This window comes from Cygnus olor, chromosome 2, assembly GCF_009769625.2.
Source record: "Cygnus olor isolate bCygOlo1 chromosome 2, bCygOlo1.pri.v2, whole genome shotgun sequence".
NCBI lineage: Eukaryota > Metazoa > Chordata > Aves > Anseriformes > Anatidae > Cygnus > Cygnus olor.
Genome location: NC_049170.1, coordinates 83,182,250 through 83,205,678, shown reverse-complemented (window position 1 = coordinate 83,205,678; position 23,429 = coordinate 83,182,250). Strand labels below are relative to the sequence as shown.

At 35.0% G+C, this 23,429-nt stretch overlaps 1 long non-coding RNA gene across 1 annotated transcript; it reads right to left on the bottom strand.

The window, feature by feature from the left end:
- Window positions 1–7,207: 7,207 nt before the first annotated feature.
- Window positions 7,208–23,224, bottom strand: LOC121066067. The gene is made up of 4 exons (XR_005817483.1): window positions 22,661–23,224; window positions 15,927–16,019; window positions 9,293–9,376; window positions 7,208–7,460 (listed from the first exon to the last, which is right to left on the bottom strand). It is a non-coding gene; the product is annotated as an uncharacterized LOC121066067 (long non-coding RNA).
- Between the last annotated feature and the right edge of the window lie 205 nt (window positions 23,225–23,429).

The following is a 23,429-nucleotide window of genomic DNA, read 5'->3' as shown; positions in this document are numbered from 1 at the left end:
AATTTCTTGACTTAATTAACATATGGCAAGATAGCAGATTTCAATTTTTTGTCATTTTGGCACAAGGTGGTTACCCATGGTTAAATAAAGGGGGATGGAAACAAGTTCACATGCGTGAAGATTTATTAGCAGGGAAGTTATTTTTGAGGAAAATGAAAAACAAGAATTCTGGAGGGGGAAGGGGAGGGGGCGGGGAGAAGGGGAGGGGGCGGGGAGAAGGAGAGGGGGTGAGGAGAAGGAGATGCTGTTAGTGCTGACTGAAGCATGCTTAAATCAAGGGCAGATACTGCAAGTCCCTTGCCTGTTAAGTTCTCTCCATGCACATTATTGCCTCCCTAAATGTAAACCAAAAGCTACAACCATAGGCTGGGAAAAAGGGTGTAAGGAAGAAGTTATCAGCAGAAATCGTTTCCCATGAGAACTATCATAGCAATGCCGTAGGGGTTTACAGGTGCAAAGCCATGGTAGTAACAGCACGAGAGCAACTGCATGGGATAGTGGGGAAAAATACTGCCACAGATACTCTGGAAAGACTCCCCTGGCCCTTGGGTGAAAGGGTACAATGGAAAACAGCCTATGGAGTTGCAGAAAGCCATTCACAAAACAAAGAGAGAAGGCATCCAAGGCACTGTGCAAGCCAGTGGGGGACAAGGCTGTTCCTGAAATAATTTAGCTCATTCTTCTCTGCGTGTGAGTCATGATTAATTTCATAGAATCACAGAACATCCTGAGTTGGAAGAGACCCACAAAGATCATCAAGTCCAACCCCTGGCTCCACACAGGACCATCCAAAAATCAAACCCTATGTCTAAGAGCATTGTCCAAGTGCTTCTTGAACTCAGACGGGCTTTCTGCCATGACCTCTTCCCTTGGGAGTCTGCTCCAATGCCTGGCCATCCTCTCAGGGAATAACTATTCCCAAATATCCAGCCTGAACCTCCCCCTTGATGCAGCTTCAAGCAGTTCCCTCATGTCCTATCGCTGGTCACCAGAGAGAAGAAATCAGCTCCTGCTCCTCTGCTCCCCCTCATGAGGAAGCTGTAGGCTGCCATGAGGCCTCCCCTCAGTCTCCTCTCCTCTAGGCTGAGCAAATCAAGAGACCTCAGCCACTCCTCATACATCTTCTCCTCCAGATTCTTCACCATCTTTTCTGTCCCCCTTTGGATGATATTTAATGGCTTTATGTCCTTCTTATATTGCAGTGCCCAAAACTGCACACAGTGCTCGAGGTGAGGCTACACCAGTGCAGGGTAGAGGGAGACGACCAACTTCCTGAGGAGGAGAAGCAGAGAGGGAGATGCTGGACTCTTCTCCCTGGTAACCAATGACAGGATGTGCGGGAACAGCACAAAGCTTCACCAGGGGAGGTGAAATACCAGATATAAGGAAAAATTTCTTTACCATGAGGGTGGTCAAACACTTGAACAGGCTTTCTAGAGAGGTGGTAGATGTCCAATGCCTGTCATTGTTCAAGAGGCATTTGGATAATGCCCTTAGTAATATACTTTAACTTTTGATTAGCATTGAAGAGGTCAGGCAGTTGGACTGGTTGATCTTTGAAGGTCCCTTCCAACTATTCTATTCTATTCTATTCTGTTCTGTTCTGTTCTGTTTCCATTCCATTCCATTCCATTCCAATTATCTGATACTCATTCAGTGACTTATAAATATGCTGTCTCTGCTGCTCTTTAATTAAAGTATATAGGTGGGATGAAAAACAAGATTTTAATTAAAATTAGAGGAAGGGGAACATTTTTATGTGAAATAAAATTTGTTAATATGCAGTTTCCACCTCCTCATGTCAAAGTGAACTGTGTTTCTTTAAAATGCAGTGCTGCTTACATGTCATCCTCAAAAAGGCAATTGCTTTTGTCAAATATATATATATATATGTATATAAGTGTCTGACACAAGATATAATTTTGAATGCTGGTGATCTGTATGTATAGAGGATTAAAATTGCCGTGCCCCTAATTGCCTGTTAGGCATGAATTCCACGTCACTTTTCATCATTACTATGGTAGATGTTAAATACTTAAAAATGTAAGTAAATGATTTGCCTTCTTTCTTAGTCTTTAAAGAAGAAATATCACCTACTTAGAAGTAGTGTGGAATAGGAGGAGGATCTATAGGTTTTACAACTTTGCTTAAATGCTTTTGTGAAGATGCTTTCTTGAATCCAGACATATTTTGAAATAGCAAGGTCTATTTGCATTCTTCTTTTGAGTGAACTCTTCTTTTCTCTGCTGTTCTGCTCCAATACCCCTGCACTCTCCAGTGCATACAGGTTATTTCACTGTCTAAGGCAAAGCAGCCAATGAATTCGTGAAGCAGAAAAGTTCAGATGTAGACACAGGGGTGACTACTGGGACCAGAAGCCTCCAGGCAATATCAACATGAGCTGCACCACGATTTGCTTCTCTGCCTGAAGCAGCCTCCCAGCAGGCTATGCTCTTGCACACATTCCCTGTGCTCAGTCCAGCAGGGTATAAAAGCAAAGGCTGGTGTTCCCAGGAATGGCCCTTATTATATACTTGTGTGTTTAATCCCTTTCAGAGATGACACAAAGAAAGGTCCAGTAGAGGGCTAAGGATCTGTCACATAAGGATTTGTTGCTGGGAGGGACATACAAGCAACTCTTTTCTGGCAGGTCAGCATACTGGTTCTCACCACAGCACTGAGCAATGCCATTTGAAACCAGAAATGTTAGGGTGGTCCAGGTGCATAAGCCCACAGTTCTGCTGTAACTGAACACGTGCATCTGTCATCCTGACCTACCCTAGACCTCTGAATGAAGAAAGATGAAAGTCATGGGCCTCTGCAGTGCTCTGGGGCCAGAAATGGTCTCTATACAACTACAACGCACATCAAAAAATAAAATAAAATAAAATAAAATAAAATAAAATAAAATAAAAAATAAAATAAAATAAAAATCAAAGCACGGTCCACAACTTTGTAGCCTCAGGTTCTTCCTTCTTTTGCCTCCCCAATGGGTGTCACCAGCCCCACTCCAGAGGTCCTTCCCAGAGGATGTCAGCAGGAACACTGGGTTGGGCATGGGTGTTGCCACTTTGGTTACAGTTGCCAAAGGATGGGAGGCAAGGAGAGCTGTGCTCGGGGACGTTTGCTTTATGCCAGTCGTCACCTTTTAACAGCAAGAAGAGCAGCTCTACAAAGCCACAACACTTGAAGGTAGGGAGAAATTTCCATAGTCATCTCACTCTTCCCACCTCCACAGAAGCGAACAGGTCTTTTTGTCTCACATGATGAGGTAAGAGTATATCCACTATTGAAATATTCTTTCTAGGTTTGCAGAAGGTTTCATTCTAGCATATGGCTTGGTTTTAAAAATAGTATCTCCTATGAATTGAACATTAAAAATCCATTTCATGTCCTCTCGGACAAACACCATATAGCAACTTTTTTACTTACTGAAATACTGAATCATTTGTGTCAGTGACATAGATAGAAATCACACTTGACTATATTTCTTGTGACTTGTCAGAAATGAGACAACAGGACTGCTGACATCTTTGGATATATGTGTAACTGTAAATATATATTGATCTTGAAAAAATATTTAAGCATTTTAAAGAAAACAGACTCACAAACATTTTTCATTTATGGATATACCATTGCCCTAAATAACAGAATACTGTCAAGCTTGAACAGTCTTTCCACATTTTTCCCAGTAGACCATTCAAATGAGTGCTTTCCACAGCCTCTTTCACAAAGCTGCCCTAAAATTTTGCTTTAAGACAGAAAGACAGACAGACAGAAATAAAGACAGAAAGACAGAAAGACAAGAAAGAAAGAAAGAAAGAAAGAAAGAAAGAAAGAAAGAAAGAAAGAAAAAAATTTAGTTAAAATCCATTGATTTTAACTGTCACCTTTATAACTATGATACAATTGTGTTGGTGAACCTCTTATTAGTAAACTTTTTGGGGGAATAAGATATTTAAAGAAAATACCTACTGACAGTGAGAGTAAGGGCAGAATCTGACACTTCTTTCTTCCTCACAGGTGCTGAGGCTTCCTAGACATAACAACGATGGAAAACAGTTTCTCAGAAGAGAAATGCTGGAGCTCATATACTGCTGAGGAGGTGGGACCCTATGTAGCGGAAGGGTGAGTACTGCTGCCTCTCATTCTCCCTCCACAGCTGCTAAGGCAAGTTCCCTGACAAGGACCACGGCTTTCTTATGCTGGAGACCTCAGAGCTGAATGCAGTATTCCAGGTACTCACAAGAGTGGAGTAGAGGGAGAGAATCACCTCCCTTGGCCTGCTGGCCACTCTGCTTTTGATGCAGCCCAGAATACAATTGGCTGTCTGGGCTGCAAGCGCACATTGCCAGCATAGAATAATGTTCTTTAGCTAGTTTCCAAGCTTGAGAATAGAACACCAGTTTGCATAGATTTTTGTTTAAGAATTGTCCAGTTAAACAATTTTCATTTTAAATTTAGTGGTTATTTTGCTCATGATGGCGCACAGCTTGACTTCCTTTAGGATACAGAATATTCTCCTGTCCATTGTCAGCCATCTTCTGCCATAAGGATCTTCTATCATATCTTTACAAGGTCAAATTCTTTTACTTAATGGATCTGACTTCATTTACATGTGAAATGTTTGGCCTAGCTGTAACCCATTATTACAGTTGAGAAGAGAATAAAAATGACTGCATTGTGTAGCATTTTTTAACAGCATGTTTCACACCATGAAGTGCTTAACAGTCTTTCATTCACTGGCACTATTGGCCTGTTCTGAACAGCCTTACTCCCTATTTGTTTCTTTATTCCAGTATTTGCTACATGCAAATTTATCATTGGTTCTGATTTGCATACATGTACTTAAATTTATCTGAAAAGAACTAAGGACACATACCACATATCACTATATCTCTTTTAAACATCAAAGGTTATTTTTACAGAAAACATACCTCAGAAGTGGATCTATGGTTTCTAGTTTTATTGTTCTTTTGAAAACTGTTAGAAGTTGTGATGGCAAAAAATGTTTTTCCATTGTGCCGTTTTGCTCATTATATACACTGTTTCTGCTGCTATATGAACCATGTTTAGCATTCCAGCTGTTATTGTCTAAAACAAATGTTAATTCATTGCCATTTATTTTAGTAGCAAGACACAAGTTTAAATAACATTGGTTATTCATGACTGAAAATTGATGTCGCAAAGAAGAAAGAGATCCAGAACACAGTAATTTGGAACAAAGTCTTGCTTCCCTGCTCTACATCTTCATTTTTGTATTATGGGATGTGACAATTGATTAAAATTTTGTCTAATAGCTTCTTGTCTTCACCTCTGGAGTTTAAAAGGAGTGAACTAATACTTTTGTCTGTTTGTTCTTTGCTTTCAAAGATAAAGACCATTGTGTTGCTTTTTTGTTTTCCTGCATAGAACATCACAAAACAAAAGCAGATAATTATAGCAAATGATTATGTAAATCCCAATAGGAAGAGAAAATCCACTCTTCTGAAGGTATTCAATAAGTTCTTGAATTCACTGAAGACAGCAAATTTTCATGTCTTTGCAAGTTAAAATCATACAAATGTTCAATTAGGATTGTGAAATGCTGTTTTTCTTTTATTTAAAAAATACTTTTTTAAGTTTTCTTGTCTGATAACCATGAGGATGATATTCATACAAAAATAATATATGGTAGGTGAAAATATATGGTAGGTGGTAAGTGATGAAAGAACAGTGAAAAGAAAGCACTGTTCAAAGACATGAAAAGGAGCTTTCTAGCATTGCCTCTCACAATGTAACTACTCAGAATAATGGGGATGGTAAATGATGCTTCATTTTGGGGAAATCTTTAGTGGCATATGAATACATGCTGAAAATATGACTCTGTGCTTGCACTGACTGAGACTTGCAGCAATCTGAGTTATATTCCCCATGAAGTCTGCTTTAGAACTGTTGCTGCATCACTTCATCTTTTTATGAACTAGTTTTTTGCCTCTATAGAGTCACAAAAGAGCTCATGCAGATGAGTGGAGATGTCTCTTAGGACTCAAGTTATTTTCACGACTCAAAGCTCTTGAGGAAAAATAATGTGTTTAAGAAATACCTCTGCTAAGCCATGTTTCCAGTTGTATAGTACAGAATGGAGGGGAAGATTTTTATGTAGCTTAAACATGAACACTTTAATACAACTAACCAGAACTCACAGTTAAATACAGTCAAAGGAATCTACATGGAAACATAGGATTGCTGTTTGAATTTTAAGTAACGTTTTGTAATATATTTATGTTGCAGTCATTTTTTCACCTGATTTTCAGTGATTTGTGACAGGTTATTAATGATCAGGTTTGTGCACATATCTATACCTTACAGCATGCCTTTGACAATGATTCAATGTCAATAATTATTCTATGTATTTCATATTTTCATAACTGGGAAAGAGACAAGAAACAGTGACCAATTTTAAAAACCTCCTCTGGATTAGCACTGCATCTATGTTTTTGGTAATTAATGAAAATAAACCTATAATTCAAAGGTAAACTAAGAAAGAACTGAAGTTTCATTATATACATGTTTTTTGTCTCTTAGAAAAGAAGGACCAAAACCTTTATGCTCCTAATTTAACTCTTTAAACTTTAAATTTAGCTATTTCAGTAGTAAAATAGCAATTAGGCTCTTCATCATTTTCCTGGGAAAGAAAACAGAAGTGTCACAATACAGGGTGAAGAGAAGGAAGAGCAGAAAGAGTTGGAGCAGAGAGAAATTGATATTAATGCTAGTAATATCAACATCTTATTTTTGTATTTTTACCTGAACTATCTGGCAGCAAGTAAAATGAATGTTTTTAATCCGAATTATGGTAAGACTTCCATTCATTTTCTGTACTTACTGCCAAATTCTGAGAAAAATATTTCTGTGGGATAAGTGACTTCTGTATTAGTATCTCACATAATCTGTTTACTTCCATGTTTTTGAATGAAGAGAAATAATATTAAGGTTATTAAAGTTTTATAACATTTTGTTCTCTAGATAATGACCATAATAATTACAACATGGTTAGTAAGTAATTATATTTGTACTTGAGCTTAGATTCCATGTGAGTGGATGGGGTGATTCAATTTCTACTGCGTGATTATGCAGTGTCATAAAAAATCAAATAAATATGCTACAAAGTAAAATGTGAATATCGTTGTTACAAAGAGAACTTGTTCAGTCCAAAATTGCTTAATCATCATATGTTTAGTTTATTAGTTCATTTTTTTTTCCTTTTATTACTCTCAATAAATTAGAACAAACTTTATAGGCTCTTGAGCTTCTGATTTATTTTATTATGTAAACTAGCCTACATTTCCATAGTCTGTAGATTTTCATTATTAAGCTGCTGATTCTTAGACTTAGTAATTTATTGAGAATATCTTCATCAGCCCTCCTGTGGATCACACAATCATGTTGGTCTTGTTCACAAGTGTATCACAAGAAGGCTGTTCAGTAAACAAAGATGATGTAAACGTCACATTTACAATCACAAGAAGTTTTGGGTACTCTTACATAAGCCAAAGATGTTTAAAAAAAAAAAGTGATATTCTGTAGTCAGCATTCACAGTGAATATCTCTGTTTCTACATGAAACCAAATGATTTTTATTTGGAAATAAAGTCCAGACCCTGATTCTTTAATAGGAATAGTTCATCTGAGGCTCCCCAGGCAAAGTAGGTAGAGACATGAGTGATGTTCTAAGCATGCTAAAAAAGCAGACAGAATTTTTGAAGTTAGTGCTTTTGGACACGACAGTTTTTGGACATGACAGCTTAGGTTTAAAGCGGTAGGTTTAGTTGTGCCAGTGAAAAGAAATACTTTTTCCTATTCCCTTTCCCCTTGTCCAACATGTACGTAGGAAAAAAAGACATTAGAATAAATAAAAATAAAAATCAGAAAACAAGAAAGAACAGAATCAGAGTCTGAGAATTCTATAAATGGATCAGAAAGAGGAATGCAAAATTCCTTTGTTCTTGAAATACTTTATCCAGAAACTGAGATAAGTGAAGTTTGTTCAATATGTGAAAAATATATTTGACTGTTCTATCAAGTCTCTACAAATTCTTTAGAAGATCTGCAGGCCCACAAAGAGTATACATTTTTTCACTGCTACATACATGAATTTTTTTTGGAAAACAGAGCATGTTCTTAATATTTTGGAAATATAATGGGAACATTATTAAAAAAAATGTGAAGCTTGATTCTTCTCTTTTATATTCATTTCTGTCCTCTGTGATTTTGGAAATGTCTCTAGCTGACTTTGCCTTAATTTTTTTTACCTGCAAAACCAGATCACATTAAAGTATACATGCTTGTCACTGAGCTGACTACACTTTCATTAAATGTTTTTCTGGATGAGCAACACTATTTTTCAGACAGAATTTTTATTCCATGTTATGACAGAAGCATTTAAAATGCCAATTAATACCCATAAGTAGATGCAATTCTTACCATAAGATGAATACTGGTGAGTGGTAAAGTCATCCTCCATATGCTAGAAAGTGCTGAAAATAATTGCCTGTATTTATTTAGGTCCTTATTTGTTAACATTTTAACATTTAAAATGCACTATCTCACGCTGGCTTTTCATATGCTAAATTTTGAGTGTTTGACTTTCCAAAATTGATGAATGTTCTTTTCAAGACACTTATTGGTGTGTTTTTTCCCATGTTTTGGAGAAAACTAACAAGAAATTCGATGAACTGGCATCAAAATATTTCATATCAAAGCCATAGGATTTTCTAGGACTATTGACCCTTGTTAGAGTACAAACTAAGTTGTTACTTGACTTACACCAATGCGGAAGGCACATAGGAAATCCTGATCATTGGAAAACTGTTCATTTCATGCAGTTTAAAACAAATTGGGAGTGAAATGCTTTATTGATTTATTAATGATATGTAATTAGCCTACTATCATTGACCTGTACATTCAGGATCAACGTTGTAACAGATAAACCGCAGTCCTAGAGACTTAGAAAACTTTAATGAAGACCTAAAAATTTCTAAAAACTCTTCTATGATTATTTTCAAAAATTCTAATCTCACTCACCCATATAGTGATGGCAAGCCACCTTTCCCTCACAGTGTTTTTTTCCCACCCTTGGGATTGCAGTTTTGCTTCTTGAACACACCTCCAGTGGTAGATGCTCTCATTTGTGTCGACGTGTGGCATTCCCTGCAACCCACACCCCTTGTGTTTATATGTTTCAGCCGTTTTAGGTAAGAACTTCTGCTGTTTTAGTGACTGTCACATGGCACTGATTAGGAAACAGTCACTTTTCCCTGATGTATCTGGTATCTGTGAACATTGGTCTGAGGTCCAGCACCTGCTAGTTTTCCTGTCCAGAGAGAACTGTTTGCCTGTCCAGAGAGAGAACATCCAGAGACTGGATGTAAATGTCATTTTCTTGCTGTAGTCTTGTAGAACATTGGAGAACATCAGGCTGTTTGGACCTTTTAGCACTGTAAACTGAGAAAAACTGTCATGTGGCCAGTATGGAAAGAGTCATCTGAGATTTCACCTATTAAGATGCAGGAAGTCGTTCAGGACTGCCATCTGCACTCTGCTTATAATTGAAGATTTGATTGATGATGAATGGACTTTAATGAGGTTAGCAAAAGAGGCAAGGGCCAGGTCCTGGCAGGATTTCAGGTTTCTTGTTGGACTGCACCTTTATAGATAAGAAAAGATGTCACTTTTCACAATAGGAGGACAAATACAATTTTTTCTACACTTAGTCTTAAAACTCAAGACATTTTGGCTGCACTTGGAAGGTTACACAGCCTTATTTGCAGGCAGTGTCATCCACCACCTATAATCACATGTACAGTGTCTTTTTTCTGTTCATTTCTTCTGTCATATTAACACCTCTAATTGGCAAACCAGGCAATTTCCTAGCTTCAGCTGTATAAGCCAAATTAAAAATACTGGCACTGAACAATTTGTGACCCTCTACCAATAATTGGAAGTGTTGACATCACTTAAAGGTCAACATTTTAACCTTATGGAAATCACCTACAAAACTGTCAAAATGAAATGACTGAGCACTCCGTACTTTCAAAGGTTTGTTGGAAATAAAAGTCTATAATGGATATCCTATCTCAGAAAGCACAATCTCATGCTGTATGAGAATGTCTTCATAGAATTAATGCACTTGATTTTTGAACCTTTCTGAATACACTTATTCATCTTTGTAGTGATAGTGTAAATGTACAAATATTTTTTTAAATCATTTAAATTATGATATTAATGTTCAATTGAAACAATGCTTATTTTGTTTTGTTTCTAATTTTCTGAGTCAGAAAACTTGAAAAAGAAAAATTAAAAGGCCTGGATTTTTACTTTAGAGTAGTTTAGCTAAGGAAAAGTAATTTTTCACGTGCTGTATTCTACAACTCATTTTTTCACATTCACATTACTTAGGAAAGTATAAAAAATAACTGTTTAAATATCAGTTCTTAAAACAGTGACATTTGGAAATGCCTGGTAAAATAAATTCTATTCTACCCTTAGTAGAACAATTTCAAATAAACACCATCTTTACAAGATTTCTTCTCCAAATCTGCATACTTAAATTCAATTTGGGGTCATGATATGGTAATCTACTGCAGATAGCTTATAAAGATATATTTAAGAAGGACCTTGTATTGAGTGTGATGGTGTAATAAACATTTACAAATAAAAATAAAAGGAATAATATTATAAGAACATTAAATGTTTTTACTTTTGGCTCAGTCGTTAGAAAGATCTACTAACACTATTTCAATTAATGGGACTAACTGAAGTTTGTGAAGGTAAAAAGAATACCTTTTTCCCTTTGTCACTTGTATTTGAATATTAATTTATTTTAAATGTGGGAAAATGGCTGAGGTATGAAGTGTGGTATGGAAAGTTGTTATTACTGTGTGGTTGCATTCACAAGAAACTAAATAGACTAATATTGTTACAGTGCTTTTTCTCTGGGTTCAAGACTGCAAAACCAATTTAGTTTATTTGTCCACATGCTTAATTCTCCTTAACTATTGCAATGGATGGTAATTGAAGTATGGATCAATCAACTAGTCCTCATATATACTTACAGAGTTTGAAACTTAATGAAAATCACAGCTAAACCTACAGATACATATACAATGTCTTTTTTTATATGTCTGAAGATTATGTCTTACTTGCACTATGTATAGGAATTCTTTCTACAGAGAGTGGGATAACCATCTTGGTCATATTTTTGTCCAAGATTTTTTCAGACATCATATAACAGCTATGTGTTAACTCCTGTTGTAAAATTCCACTCATTTTCTCCTATCTCCAAAACCAAAAAATCACATTTTTTTTATTTCTCATAGTGGATACGCAAAAACAAATTCTTCATGAATGGAAGATTTGAATTGAATTCTTAAAGATACACCTTACAAACACTTGTTTTTCTCTTGTAGGAAAGCAATACAACACTGGTACAATACTGTTCTTGTTCCAAAGGTACACAATATAAGCTACACCATAGCGACTATAGTACTACACTGACCTGCCACTATGCTACACTTCTGTCTGTCTTCTACAATCAATGTCCATCCGTCATAATGGTACTTGTTACTATGTGACCAATGATTTTATGTTGGTCCACTACTCTCTTTCCCTATATCAACTACCTTTTTGTCCAAAATAAGTAATAATATATATAAGTAATATATATTATAATATATATTTTATATATTTATATATAATATAATATATATATTATATATATAATAAGTAATAATATAAATATTACAATAGAGATAAATAGAACAGATAGATAGTTAGGTAGATATATTGAGCATTGAAAGTCAAATGATACTAACTATGGCTTTTTCACTTCATATATGCTGAAAGAGTCTAGTGCTTAGTTGTCTTCTGAATTCGGTCAAGTCAAAGGGTAGAGAATAAGTATTTTTCCCCAAGTTATCATTACGTGGTGAATTAAAAAGTGTTAGAACCTTCACTGCATTAAGAGAAAACATTTAGTCACACACTATGTGAATTTTCTTTTGTATCTGACATTGAAACGGAGACAGACATCAGCAAATTTTATTTATTTTTTTTTTCAGATTAAAAAAAAATGTAAGTGAACTTTTAGGCACTGAAATCTAGAACGTGGTCAGAAACATGTAGTTTCAAGGCAGGACCAATATTAAAAATACAGTTATCTTGACTTTTCATTTTGTAATACTCACAGAAATGCAAGTTGTATTCCTGATCATAGGATAGTGACAGATTGCAGATGTGGGCTGTATGAACATTCTTATATAGAACAGTGATGTATTTGCTGTAGGAAATGAACTTACTGATAACTTTCTCAGAACTGCAAATATTGAGATTTCAGAACAGGAATTGTGTGTGCAAGTTTCAAGGGGAGGTTGCTTTTCTCTTGCAGATCTATCTCCACAGCCTGCTTCATGAGCTTCATGAGTGTCTCTCAAACTACAATATTGTGACTGTAACCATTGTAAAATGTTTGTTCCTTACCGATGTTAGAAGTCACTATGTGTGCAAAAAAGCAGAGAGGAAACAGAGGAACCATTCATAGCTACCACATAGAAAATAAGAAGAGATTTATAAGAGATGATCAGAAGTACTTTTAATATGGGACACAACAGATTAAAGCAGCATACTAGGCAGGCATGACTTAGGAACAATATATTTGGAACTGATTTTTGAAAGAGGGTGAGCAAGCTTAAAGAAAATTATTATTGAAAGAATGCTTCTTTTCCCTTAAATATAAGTACTTTTTATATACTTATGTATTCCAATGTGAGGTTTATAGAAGCAAAGATACTACATGGGATAACTTAGACATCCCCACGGGTGTGTTTTTTGTTGTTGTAGTTGTTGTTTTTTTGTTTGGTTTGGTTTGTGTTTTTTTGTTTGTTTTTAGTTTTTATAGATAAACACCTGATCCATTTTAATCTTGTAACTTGATCTATGTTTTAAGCCATATGTGAGGAAGAGAAAAAGCATCCAGACTATAAGCATGTGCACAAAATTCCAGCCATGGAAATTATTCTTCTTAAGAAATAAGAATAGTAATTTCTATAAACAAATGCCAAGGCTGAGTTATTAATGAGAATATAGCTGGGGGGAAATATATATATATATTTACTAGCCTCCCAGATGCAAGTATAACTAGAGAATTTGGAATAAACAAGACACAGCAGATAAAAACATATGTTGGGTAACCTGAGCACCTTGCTTTTATGGTGATTATTAGACCCTTGCTGTGACATTACATCTCTTGAGTTTTTATCCACTCTTCTTAACAACCTTAAAATCTGAGCATAGCAGAGAACTGATTTTAGGCTGCTGTCCTACATGTTAAAAGATTAAATCAGACAACAGTCACATGCTTAGAATATTACTGTTGAAGAGCTGATTGGTCATGGAATTACTGAATATAAGACAACGATGGCAAATTAATATGTTGCTTACGACTTTTAACTTACATGCTTTCTTAGGTTTGGTATTGGTGATACACGGGAAAAGTACAACAGATGAGTGACTGCCCCAAGGATGGTAGTAACAGAAAGGTAGATTACTGTTAAGAGGAAAATATGTGTACATCACGTATTCAGAGTGTAGTAGAATTTTATGTAGTAGACATACAAATGTCTAGCCACACTATAAGAAACTTGCTTTATTGCTACATTTAAAACTTGGAGGAAGAGAAATCCTGGAGATGCTATTTCTTTTATACTATGTAGTAAATATGTTTCTAGCAAGGTATAAAAGACTGAAATGCAGCTAAAGTTTTAAAGGAATACTGATTATTGAGCAGTGCACTTTGCACCTGAAAGAAAATATTAATAGAAAAGAAACTGCAACCAAAGACAGAAAACCACAATTTAAATTTAAAAAAAAAAAAAAAAAAGAGGGTATGGTGTCAGAGATTTCATTGCCATAATCAGATTGTAATGGGACCCTGCTGGTTCCTATCCAATAAAGATTTGATACATAAAGTACCAGGTTGTCAAAGAAAAAAGAAAAATGCTCATCTGTTCTTGCAGCTTGCTTTTACAGGAAGTCAATGCTGATACTGAGCTCTGTTTGAAGTACAACAAATAATTGGTCTAATCAGCTCCTTTGAAAGAATGTAAGAAGATAAAAATTGCTAATCTTTTAGAGGTGTGTGCTTTGTGTAGCATACGCTTCTTGAATTCAAGAGTTTTAACATGTCTCCTTGTTCAAAGGGTAGCAATAAGGGTAAATATATTTCACATGGAGCAGTTGTTGGAGACTGTTAAACACTTTTCAGAGGGCACATATCCAAGACTTTTTTTTTTCCCCAGTGCTTGTGGTTCTTCTCTAAGTGGTTTCAACACAGTAGAACACATACTTTCATTGAATTGAAAAAAAAAAAAAAAAAAAAAAAAAGACTGGAACAAATGCATGGCCAGAGAAAGTCCAGTATATTCTCTTAAATAATAGGGGTCTGCCAGTCTGCCCTTCTGAAAACACTGAGCTTGGAAGAGTAGCAAAGGAAGCACAAGCATTATCTGTAATCCATGATTTTTTAAACAGAAAACCATTGCTGTTAGCTTTGGTCTAAGATATGAGAGATTCTAAGGCCCTACGTGTATGTAACACTCGTAAAAAAGCATTAGTTTTATAGAAGCAGTTTTATTTTTTAGGTATTTGCCAAAGATGCACCATTTTCCTTAACATGGCATGTATTCCTGTCCTTTTCTTGCTCATTATTGAACATGTCTCAATATATTATTTCAAATATTTAATATCAAATTGAAAACATGTGCATACCTCTTTTTATAAATCAATAAAAATATTCTTTACATGTACTAAACTGAAATGAAAAACTATAATGAAAACCACAAATCAGCAGATTTTTTAGCTATTTTTCAGCTATTCAGAATAGCTTATAAAAGGCAAGACTGCTTACAAAAGGAAAACTTTGATAGGAATGAGTATAAAATTTTATAGAGAGAGAGAGAAGTAGAGAGAACAGATCTGAAGATAGAACATTAGCCTGTTTCCAAATACAAGACTCCTAAAGAAAATACACCTTCTTTACAGCATCTCTACACTATTCCACAAACAGAAGGTCCAGGACCAGCTACTTTCAAGTTTCTATTTGTCATTAATCCCTAGATCCCTAATCACTGTAACTCAATATCCTCTTCCTCCCCATCCCACCCACATACACAAAAAGAAATTAGCTTAACAAACAAGATGTAGTTAACTAACTGAAACAGAAAAATGGTTACTTGAGAACTAACATATGCCAATGCATGTAGACTTCCTGTCTTCCCCAGCTTTGGCATTATTTTCTGCTAAAGAATGCATCACTTGCTTTTGGTCATTTTATTCATGGTGCAGTAAGGATTGACCTCAGTTAACAAAGAGTTTCCCCAACAGAGAAACTCAAAGACTTTTTTAGAGTACTGATGATTTACAATTTGACTTCTCTTTTTATTCCAGAGTATAGATATCTGCTGTTACAATCCAAGTTTGACTTATTTCACCCTTTGAAAAACTAGTTAACTCCTGTCTTTGGCCTACATGTTCCATACAGTGCTATTGCTTCCTTGGGGGGTTGTAAAATCTTTTCTCAAAGCGCTAAGCAGGGCATAAAACATGTATACAATTCCCTTGCTTCTGAATGGTATTTGTAATGCAGTGATTACAAAGTTTTTTTTCTCTATCATGAGATAACACTATAAAAGCAATATTCAAGGAGGCTAACATTAGAGCTCAAACTGGTTATCAAATAACTTATTAAAAAGTATGCAGGTTGAAATCAAGATTCCTCCTTGCCTTTTTTCTGTTCTTTTACATAAAATCTGTTATTGCTTTGCAAAGTAATACAGAAAGAATATAAAATAATATTATGAAACCAGAGTGTAACACCTCCAAATGCAATACCTGTCTCATAACACTATATGCTGTTGTCAGAGAGAAGGATTTCCAAAAGGATCCAGGATTTTACTGCAAATAACTGTGTAAACACACAAACCCCTAAAAAAAATTTAAAAAAAAAAGTTAATTGTATAGCTATCAAATTCCAGAAATAAGAACTTTCATGTCTTATTATAATGTAAAACTATTATTATCTTAATCAATATGAGAATTGTCCAAGTCATTGCAAACGAACAGAAGGTAAGTGTAATAGTATTCAGTCATGGCACATGGCAATGTATTGACAGTTGGAGCAGACAATAGTAAAATTGCATTATACCTGAAATTCAGACAAATACACTGCACAAATTAATTCCTATAATATATACAAAATATGAAGTATTCAAATAGAAAATACCTATGCAAGAGCAAAATATATTTGCCAGAAATTTAAGGATTATAAAAGAATAAATATTCTAATGAAAATGGCTTGTTATGGAAAATCTTGGTGTTGTTGACAGTAGTAAAGCAGAATGAGAAAGTAGGAGGACATTGCAATACTTAGGTATAAACATCAGACTATCGAATTTAACTCAGAATAATAATACTACAATGTAGAGATTCATACGTGTAAATTATATTTCAGAATACAAAAAAACACATGCTTAAGTTTATGTGGGTAAAAATTAGAATTTAAACGTATGAGCACACTTATAAGAGTACACTCTCATCCTTCAGATTAAGAAAAGGAACATCCTTTTATATTTAGAGACACAAAAGTGTCAAAGTTAACAAAATATGCTTATAAGGGAATTCCATACTGAAGGAGATTGTCATGTCTCAGAAAAATGTGGAAAAGATAATCAATGGGATTTTGAAGTCCTCAGCATCACAGGGCAGTTTGTTATTCCCACTGATCGGCCTAAGCTGTTTTAGGTTTTAAGACACCTAAGTACGCCCACTGCACTGCAGTCAGACTAGCAAAGCTGTATTTCCACCTGCAGTGGGAATCCAGAGAACTATCAGTCAGCTCTTCCATAGTCCTTCCTTGTAAAAAGTATGAAGCAATTGTCTTAGAATACATGTTGTTTTCTTTTTTCTTATTTTTCCCGAGTGTATTAGTTTCTTTTTTATTATTATTATTACTGTTTTTGTTTGTTTGTTTGTTTTTTCTTCCAAATATGGACAGATACTTTTTGAATGGTTCTGTCTCCTGAGGTTTGCTTAGGAATGATTTCATTCGCTATCTCTCTAAAACAGTTGCATACTATTTTTTTTTCAGGGAACATGCTCATGCTATCTTCCTTGAAACTTCCCTGAATTTCTATTTATAATTCAGACTGTATAACAACTTGCTTTTCAAACAAATCCAGTTAGAAACAAATGGGTCTTCTACTTAAAAAGAAAAAGAAAGAAAAAAATCTTGTCTTGTGTAATTACACCCTGAGAAAATAGGGAAATTATAATAAACCTAATAAATGTGTTTAATTCTGTAACCAAGGTACATTATATAATGAGAATAGTGTTTTTACTATCAGCAGAACGCTTATAAATGCTTACTCACTACTAGAAAACCTTACAATATTGTGATGTGTTTTGAGAGGAGATAAGTCAGGGGACCTGAAAGCAAACTTCTTCATTATTCTTAACCTGTGGGGGAGAAAAAAACTCTTATAAAATTTTCTTCATAAGACTTGATATGTTGTTTCAGTCAGACTTGGGGGATTTGTTTTGTTTGTTTTGTTTTGTTTTTTACTAATTTATCTTTGGTTTATGCAGGATTACAGATGTTCAGATTAAAATAACTCTGTATTTCAAAAGACTTTGTTCAGATTAAAATATCCTGGTATTTCTAAAGACGGGAGTACTTAATATGTTTCCATCTGTTTCTATGCAAATTGAAGCAGCAACTGCAATAGTACTAAAATTGATGTTTGTAGTTTTAAAAATGCCATCAGAAGAAAGAGGCTGAGCCTACAGGAGTAATAAAACATAACCTAGGCAGCATTTCTGTCTTCATTTAAAATCCAAAAATATCCTCCTTGCTTTTGAGGATTACCTTATTAGCAAAATGAATTTATAAGTATCTGTTCACTACAGGACAGAGGATGAGTTTTGGTCAAAATATATTTGATTTTTATGTTTATTGTGTGTTATTTAGTACAAGCTGACTCTTCAGGAAATATGGTGTGTTATAGCATTGTTTTTAAAGTAAGATATTTTATGTCTTTATATTGCTTTATGTGAATAAATGAAAACTATGATCTTACTCAAAATTAGTAGAAGTGAAAATTTTGTGGTGTGTCTCTCAAAAAAAAAAGTCCTTAAAATATTAAGGACTGCTTTAATTCAGTTCTTTATCAAGTACTCAAGGTACACAGAAACCTAGTCTGTCTAAAAAAAACATTACTAGATGCGTTCCCTAGCCTTAGCCTGGTGTTCTCAAAATTTCATTCTGGTGAAAAGAAATAATTTGATTGATAATCACAGATGCTAGTCTTTAGACTTACATGTTAGAGAACCTTGGTATAATACTACTAAATCTCAATTACCTTTGTAAAATGACTCTGTAACTATGGTAAAAACAATCAGGATATATTTTCTTGGTTCTGTCAGTGTGAACTAATGATTTTTTGCTGTGGATTCAATTACTCCATAAGAAAAAGCCAGATAGTCCAGGGAAACAAATAGATTGATCCAAAGTTTCAACATAAACACATTAATTCCTTCCTCACTAAAGACTGCCAACAGAATCTTTTGAATAGGAGTTCAGTACTGATACAAAAGAAATCTAATTGGCACAGGTAAACCAATTTTGTTGCTTTCTGAACAGGAAGTACCAGCATGAAATCAAGCAGCTGGTTAACACATTTAACACTTTACAGAATCTTACAGATTTCTAAGAGGATCTATTATTATATTTGTCCAATTGCTTGTACCTTCAATACACAGGCAGGAAATTAACACGATTATACCAAAAGCACAGTATCATTAGTTCCTTTAGGGAATTAATTAACCTGCTTACATAGAATACTGTAATAATCCTCTTAAATTATGAGTTGCTATGTTTAATATTGACATGTAGGTCCAAAAGGTGTAAGGAATTATTATGCTTTGAAAAATAATAAAACAGTAATACATTTATTTTCTGTCTGAGTGAAAGGGGAGACATTCTAGAGTGGGGGAAAAATGTTTCTCCTTTCAAAGAGTGAGACATGAAGGCACCTAATTTCCTTCTCACATACTATTAAGAATTTGACAGAATTTTATTACTTAACTTCAGGGTTTGTCACCTTCATAAATCAGTGATCCAAATTCATGAAAAGATAACTGACTTATCCATGATTTAGAAGCTCCAGAGAGTATCTGAAAACCTAATAATTTCATAACATTAATTTTGTGTTCTTTCTAGAATGTTTGTCTGCACTGAAGGCATAACATAGGTAGGAAACAAAGTTTGAAAAAACATTCCATGCAAAACTGAACTTTGGTTAGTATAGCATACTATTATACCCCTCTTGTCTTCTGGGTAAAATAAACTAAGATAAGGTTGTCAACTATTCAAAAAAAAAAAAAAAAAGAAAAGAAACAGGGTGAGCTTATCAGAGGATAAGATGAATGCAGTGTGGAAAAGTCGAAAGTGTAAAACCCTAAACCAGAAGCAATATAGTAATGCCAGCATAAAGATGCATTTACGTTATTTGGTACCTGGAGCCTCTTGCCAGGGCTGTAATGTGCCACAGCCTCCTGCTCAGCACTAGCTGAGAAGTCATTTCTCTGTACTCCTACATGTGATGGTAGACATATAGTCAAAAGCAGAACTCACTCTGAATGGCAGCACAAATGCTGAAAGTGATGTGGATTAAAAACAAAACAGGAGAAGGAGGTAGTGAGCCAGAGGATTTTGTTGGCTTGTGTACAAATGGTTGTAGAGGGGAAAATCATTTAGAGAAGAAATGAAAAGGTTTCTAAGTATAGGAACAGCAAGGTTCACAGATAGATTCCCAATTCAGAAAATCAAATTTTAGCCAAGACCTCATTACAGCCCAGAGGTCTACTGGGACCTGTCACCACTTTGACAGTTGATGATGAGGGTACTGTTATTAAGTCAGTTGGCATGTATAAGGCTCCAGAAGCTCTTGCTGATGTTACCAGCATCAGGTCCATGCCACAGGGAGCTCTCACTGTCTCCTTTACACCAGTTTTATGAAATAATTAATCAAGTCAGTTTCATTCTGATGCTTTCCAAACAGTTTTTGGTGGTCCATTTCTAACTGCATATAAAGATGCAATATGGCATAATTTTTCTATGACTGAATTCAAACAGAAGAGAAAAAACTCAGGTTCTTGGCTCAGACTAATACATGCATCTGTTATTGTATTTACAGGCAATTCATTTTGAAAAAGCTCATCTCCTTTTGTTCAAGATGTACTACTACAGCATCATACAGATATGATGACTGTAAAACCAAGTGTATGATACTCCACCTGACTCATAACACACTCTATGTTGCAAATTGTGACGTAGAATCTGCCATTCTGAGGCTGTTTCTTTTTTTAACTTATAATTCTGGAGGTAAGGTTTTAAGCAAATATATGAAATAAAAAATATATATATATATATAATTAAAAATAGATTAAAAAAAACACTCAAACACTTCTGCTAAGAGAATATATATATATATAAAATGATCTTTAAGCTGCATTAAAATCTTGTATGAACTTATGCTAACACTCAAAATGGCCTTAAGGCTTATTTACATCTGAAATCATTGTGGACAAAAGAGCATAACATGAATTAATTGTTTAGCTAATCTACTTTAAATTCATACATGGGCAGTTTGAATTAAGAATCTTTATACTCACCAGTTTTGTGTGCAAGCAGACTTTCTGGCTCCCACAAATTTAAAAAACAAGCTAATGAACCACCACGGAATAACACTATTTCATAAGCACAAAACTTTCAGAATAAGGTTATTGTCTCTATTATGATTCTCAAAAATTAATTTAACTAAAAGTATTATTGTAGAGTATTAGTCAATCTGCACTGTACTTTCCTCTGTAGACATATTTTTTTTTATATATTTAAAGTGGCCTTATTTTAGATTAACCCAAATCACAAATTTAAAGCACGCTGAGGTCATTTTAATTAAAAAAGTATTATTCAGACATTGGGTGTTTTAACAGTCTTCTTCAAAATTACATTCATTTTTGCGTGTTTCTTTAGTTTTCCTTAAAGTCTAGGATAAAAATTGAGAAATCTAAAATATACTTCTCAATAAAGTCACTATATCAATCAAGATAACAATATAAAAACTTTACAAAAATTTTTGAGGTTTGTTACCAATTTCTTTAACTTAGGTGTCTTGACATACAAGTTTTAACTCAAAGTAAAGATATATACATTAATACCAAAAACCCACCAAACTTCATACTTTCTTGGGGGAGTGGGGGGGGGCGGGTTTAAAATCTCATTAACACAAAAACTATAAGAAAATACTGTTTGTTTCTTCAGTACAAGTGAATGGCAATTTCTCCTGTAACATATAAATAAATCCCAGGTACTTATAGAACTGAGCAAAATATTAGTTATAAGATTACTTTCAGTGGGCATAGTTCATCCTTAATGGTATTTTCAGGACTGCAGATTTCTGAAGAAATGATGCATTCGGTTTCGTTTGTAGACCTTGTTTCAATACTGCAACCCAAAATCTGAATGCTGATCTGCAAATTTGTCTGGATTTATGCAGGTCAATTTCCTCAAAGAACAAAATCCAGCAGTGAGTGGCAGCAATTTACTAAGGGAGAAATGCGCCCAAACAGTGCTAGCAATAAAAGCTCTGTTAGCTGAAAACTTACTGTGCCATCTCCATTAAAAGGCTTATAAAAACAGTAAAGAAAATGACTCAGAGCTCAATTGACATTGGCATTACACAGTAGCCTGAGGTAGCATGTGCTCAGCAACAGTCCTTTTCTGCAAAGAAAAATAAGTGCAGTAACTGTCCTAGCGACGAGTGATGACCTGTTACAGCATAGACTCATTTGTTTGTCATGAAGACAGCAAAAATAGCAATGACTACTTCGTCCCGCAGCAAAAGGTAAAACTGTCACTTTAGTCACAGTCAAAAACATGGCGACTGCAGCAACAATCATAACTCTCATTTGGATAGCATTTTATCTGAGTTGTTTTTTAAAGAGATATTATTCAAACAAGCAAATCCAAAAGAATACATGTTAAAAATAAAACATCCTTGAGAAAATAAATGTTGTTAAGAATTACTAATGTTGAATTTGGTACCTTTCACTTCCAGTAGAAACTAGAGGTCAAAATTGCATGAATTCAGCTTTGACTAGCAGGTTGGCAGGCAATACAGACAGGGGAATTTCCTCCATACCTTTCTTAGCAAGTTATCTGCCTCAGTAACTCATTCATACAGCTTTACATTGACAGTTTCATCTTTTCTAACTCCCAGCTCCGTTGGGAAACTCCTTAGCACAAGAGTGAGTAGTGATAAAGCAGCACTTTTTTCTTTGGGATCACTTTCTCCTTGACTAAGAAAAACTTACTGACTCTTTGGTCTATCTGGATTCATGTCCAAATGGCAGCCCTCTATCATTCAGAAGATGCTCAGTCATATCACATCTTCATCTGCCCACTGATGGTAGCACCTCTACATTAGCATTCAAGAAAAATGACCTAATAATAGCATGGGCTTCACGTGTGTCATACCAGAAATTTGACAGATGTTAAATTCACTTACATAAAAATTATTCTCTTGCTGGAAGTTTCACTCTCCTTTGCAGGGCAGAAAGCCCACTGTCAGAGTCTTGGCAGATATTTTCTTGTCTGGAATATACACAAAAAGCAGGAACAGAAAAACAGTACCTCCTTTCCCTCTCTGGCTGCTGCTCAATGAAAAGAATCAAATGGATGTGATCCAAGCTCATTCAGCACAAACAAGGAACAACATCCCCTGCATATAACACAGCATCTCCAAAAGGCACACACATCACTTAAAGCTGTGGTACAGGACAATGTCCGTGTTGCAGCAGCAGATTCGTAGCAAAAAGTGTTGCAGGTGTTGTTTATGATAAGAATAAAATCACTTCATGCAATTTTGAGTATAAGTCTATCAAAGTCAGAAAGGTCTTTCCAAAGACAAATCCAATTAAAAAAATATGAATTTCAGTTACTGTCCCCAGCAAATCTTTGGAACTTTTTGCAGGACAATGTGCAGCTGCAAGTGATGCACACGTTTAAAGGATTTCCTCAACATTTGTATCATTCCCAGACATCCCAGTTACAAAACTTCCACAGGAGAAGTTCCTGGATATGCAGAAGATAATGTTGATAAAGTGATTGACGAAACTCTGCTGCAAATAGAAAATAAATTTTACGGAGAGAGAGAGAGAGAGAAGACAGAGAGAGAGAGAGAGAGAGAGAGAGACAGACAGACAGACAGACAGATTCCAGTGGAATATAAGTCTTCACAGTGACAGAGGTTAGACACAGGAAGACATAATGGAGAT